The following is a 4994-nucleotide window of genomic DNA, read 5'->3' as shown; positions in this document are numbered from 1 at the left end:
TACACACACACACACACACACACACACACACACACACACACACACACACTAAACCAACCAGACAAACGAAATTGAATTAGAACTGATAATATTAAAGAAACAAAGAATCAAAACATAATATGTTTCAAGGAAAATTATAAAAGTATCCAAATTCTACAAATACCTTCATGTGTTTCTTGACTATGTTACAACGGCTAAATTTTGTAGCTCAAATTTCAACTGTTATAGTCCTTTTGACAATTTCTGTCTAAAATTGAACATACTGAATTTTTATTATTCACCTATTCATGCTATCACCCATTCTTTCTTTCTCACTTATTGTTTCTGATATCCCTATTCTACCACTCCCTCTATAGTCACGCAAACTCAGAATTTATTGTAGAGCCTTGGAATGATCAGCTTTCCATTATTGTAATAGATACCAGGAAAAAAATCAACTTACAAAAAGAAAAAGTTTACTGAGGCTCACTTTGGAAGTTTCAGTTCATGGTTTTAGTCTCATTGGTTATGGGTCTTTGGTGAGGCAGCACATCATGGCAGAGGTACATGGTAGAGGAAGTTGCTCACTTCATAGCAACTAGAAATCAGAAAGAGAAAGATGAGGGGCCAAGGTCCTAGTATGCCCTTCAAGAGCATGTCCCTAAGTACCTCACTTCTATTAGCTCACACCTCTTAAAGTTTCCACAATCTCCCAGTAATGCCATTGACTGAGACCCAAATCTTCAACATATCAGCCTTTCAGAAACATTCAAGATCCAAACTATGGTGGGCTTTCTCCACAGGATATAACAAATTAATGCTTTCTTCCATAGTTAAATTTCATGCAATTTATTGAGTAAATCTCCTAAAATATCTCTTTCATCTTTGTTACACTAGGAAAATAAGCTAAATCAAGTAGTTGTGCATCTTCATCTCCAACTTTCTTATCATTCATATAAGATTCCCTCTCTTTCCTTCCTTTCGCCAACCACCATACTACCTCAAAATCTTCTTATTTTAATTTCTGAAGCTATACAATGCTAAATTTTGGTCATCATACTTAGTTTAAAGATTGGTTTTCATAATCCCTTTGCATCTGATAATGTGGTAGTCACTGAGATAAGACTTCTGAGCCCGACAGAACTGAACTGATATCTTAGTTTTATCCATTCTTTCTGCCATTGGGAAAGATGACTGTCTAATTCAGAATACAAAACAAGCAGCCTTTAAAATTTTTAGTGCTTTAAAACAAAAGCTTATTTTTCACTCATATTCCTTGTCCAGACTAGACTGGCAAAAAGTTTCTATTCTTTGTAGTCATTCAGGGACCCACATTAACTGGCTCTCCTTCTGACTGGAGGGAAATGTATCAAAGAAACCTGAACCTTACAGTCGGTAACAAGCAGAGTGAGAATATCTTCAGTGTTGTCACTTAAATGCCCTGGGTCCTTTCACCTATGCCCACACCCTTTGGCCAGAGCCGGTCACATGACCATATTTAACACCCAGGATGTAGGGAGGGCAGTCTTTTACATTCTACGAAGGTGAGGAAAACCGTGCATCAGTGAGTGGTAGTATCTGCTGTGTTCTGCTTTAATCTCCAAAGGTTTGATGTTGTCTCCTTCATACATACAAAACACACTCATTTCCACTTCAGGGAGAAGACCTGAACGTCCTATCAAATAAGGGCATTACATTCAGGCCCAAGTCTCTGAATGAAGCCTGTTATTAGTGCCTTCAGCATTGCATCTTACATTACAGCTCTATGTCAGCTCTGGATGTCACATCTTTTGAACTCTAGGGCTATGCACTAAAGAAAGAAGTGATCTACTTTCTCCAAAACACAGAGTAGTCCTTCCCTGGTCACAAGGCTGCCTGTAACCCTGTCCTCCAGAATGATTAAAAACAAGGCAGGTGCGATAGACACTGGCTGGTAGAGAGGTTCTGAGTACTGCTGAGCTGACTTCGGCCGCTCCCTCCCTACACAGAAATATACTTTGACTGATTTTTCCTTCTTAGGCTGAAGGAGTGCTTCAACCACCTTTTTCATCTCTTCTGTGCCTGGGAATTTCTTCCTTTTCCTCTGTATTTCTTCAGCACATATAAAATTGGGGACCACGACTTCTCAGGGGACTGAATATTTGTCCCAGTCCATTTCTTGTCCATTTCTTGTCCTGTAACAGTCAAAGGTCTCAACCATCTCTGAGGTCTCAAGGTCTGTCCGTGACTCCTTTGACTGTATGACTCTCAAGAAATCAGTAGATTGAAATCCCCCATATTGCTTTTAAGTCTACCTTGTGTGCCCCTAACCATCCTCAGTACTTTTGCAAAGAAGGATCCCATACCTGTTATGCTGTTATCTCTTGTGCATGTCACATCCTTATTTTCTTCCCAAGTGCTTCTTTCTAATGAAAATGGTTTACAGATCAACCACCCTTCCTTGTATCTTTAAGACGCCTTCTCCATTCAGAAGTTTTAACAAATGTGTGTGAAGACTGTATGTTTCATTTTATCCTCCCCCAAAACTGAGTCTTAATTAGTCCTTGTTACTCATAGCTCATCTCATTATCTTTGAGTAAACAACTGAGTAAGGAGTTGACTTTGCAATACTACTAGTCCCTGAATTTCTGGATCTTATCTTTCTCATTGCTGCTTATCAATGTCAATTCTTTTCTTTAGTGCATCTCTTTCCTTCAGAACCTTGACACATATAACCAACGAGAACTATATGCACTGCCACTAGATATATACATTTTAGGCACATGATATGCCCCCAAAATGATTGAAGGTGACAACTTTATCAAATGCTTTACAACTAAATAACATAGATGGCTGACTTTCCAGCTTCCGATATCAGTTTTTCTCACCTCCTATTACCTATGATCTATAAACCAATACTTACATATTTTGAGGGCTTTTTTTTTTTTAGTCACATTGGTTTTGTTCAGTTTTGTTACAATGGCAACCTTCTTCCAGTTGTAATATTTGAACAGCAGAATGTCTAAGTTATGTTTTGGTAACAACAATCCTTGAATATTAAAAATTTGAAGCAAAAAATATTTGTTGGTTACTCATATTATGTTCAATGATCAGGAAAACTTTTCATTTCCATTCTCTGCAATGCCATAGAAACCCAGGCTAGTGGAGGCTTTGTTGCCACACTCCCAACATGGGAGGCAACTAAATGTTCCAGCCTAGCAGGAACTCACTGCACTGCCCCCCAACACCTCTCTGGACAGAGCTAGGCAGGGCCGTGGTGCCTTCAGAGGGTCACATCCTACACACTGAATGCTTCTTGTTCTGTGCTTTCTCACCTCTACGCGCAAAGGTACTGGTAATGACGACAGCCACACTTGGCAGCTTTCTGTACACCTCAGCTTATTCATTTATGAAAAGCACAAAGTAAGGTGGTCTGACTTGTTTTTTACCAAGATCGTCTTTGGTGTTAGTAAGGAGAAAGTGCTATGAGCCTAACAGGGAGTGGAAATAGGGACGGAGGGGAGGAAAGCAACTAGGAAGCTTTCTGGCCCAGGTGAGAGGAAATATGAGCATGGCTTGATGTTTATGAAGCTCAGTCAAGATAGAGATAGTGACCAAGACAGGAAAATACTTTAGTCAAAAAAAGAAAATATCCAAAGCTGGGTGTGATGGTGCACACCTGTAGTCCCAGAACTCAGGAGGCTGAGGCAGGAGGATTACTGTATGCTGGAGGTCAGTCTGGGTTATACAGTGAGTTCAAGGACAGCCTGAACTACATAGTGAGATCTTGTCTCAAAAAGCAAACCAAACAAACAACAACAATAAAAACAAATCCAACTGGGGTTGAGAGAGGAAGATTTGATTTTTCAGCAATGTAAGGATATACCATTTTGAGTGACATGCAGGCTAAAACGGTACCTCAACTAACAAAAAAGTTATCTTGAGATACCTCTGAGACCAAAGTGTTTCTATCTCAGAACAAGAAGGAGACCAGCCAACAACTAAATTCCTTTGTCAGCTGCTCCTCCATTTAACCTTGCTAATTGAGCTGTCATTCTTTCAGCTACTCATGGCTGTGATTTTTACTCTAAATTTATAGAGACAGATGCTGATACACTCTGTCTTTATACTGTAATTCTTTCATTTTCCTCATGAGGTCTCTTTTGGGATTGATGAATATCTGTGATGAGAAAGTAGGCCCTTTTCCATTTCCTAACCAAAGTCTTCCTTCATCAAGTTCCTTAGTTATTGCTGCAGAATCTTTGGGCTTCCTTGTTGGCTTGGTTTTTGTTAATGCCTGTTAAAGATAGGGAAAAAGGTGATAACTGCATATTAATGAGATTCACAAAGGAGCCAAATTGAAAGCTCTTATAAACTCCAGTGGTGACAGCAATAAACTAGAACTCTGGGAAGTACTGACTGGCAATCAGGGAGCAACAAAATGTGGTGAAACTTGTGCATGTGATACGGACACTTTAGGGGAAAGAAGCAGAAGTTTAAGCATTTGCTTATAGAAGGAAGAACAATGTAGAAAATAGCAGTCAACCGAAGAGACCTAAGGGAAAAATGAAAAAACAAATGCTGTGGTTACAAAGCTAGTCACTGTGAGAGGAAGTTGAGAAGGATGCTGGAATTCCATGGTTCTGGATCCCCACTCTCCACATTAAATCCCTCCAATGAGGGTCATATGGCCATAGTCTAGAAAGACAGGATATTGCAGTCTCATAAACACAGTGCTTCGTTCTGGCATAGATGCATTACTGATGAATCCAATGAGACTCATTTCTAGTTTGTTGGTTTTTTTTTTTAAGCCAGAACTAGTATAAAATAAGAAGCATTCTCCTTGCAAAAACTGAAGAAAATACCTTGTGCAATGTTCACCAAGGATCCCCAGAAGCCACGGGGAGGAGGCCTCTCTTCTGGGGAGAAGATCCAATAATTTCAAATAAATCTAATTTATGAGGCAAGAATACAGGTAACATAAATATAGAGCTGTCAGGGTACACCTAATGGAGAAGCCCAGTCTGTAGCCCCCC

Source organism: Fukomys damarensis, unplaced genomic scaffold, assembly GCF_012274545.1.
Source record: "Fukomys damarensis isolate Sample0158 unplaced genomic scaffold, DMR_v1.0_HiC HiC_scaffold_33, whole genome shotgun sequence".
NCBI classification, from domain to species: Eukaryota; Metazoa; Chordata; class Mammalia; order Rodentia; family Bathyergidae; genus Fukomys; species Fukomys damarensis.
The sequence above is the reverse complement of the archived record's forward strand: the minus strand, read 5'-3'. Positions refer to the sequence as shown.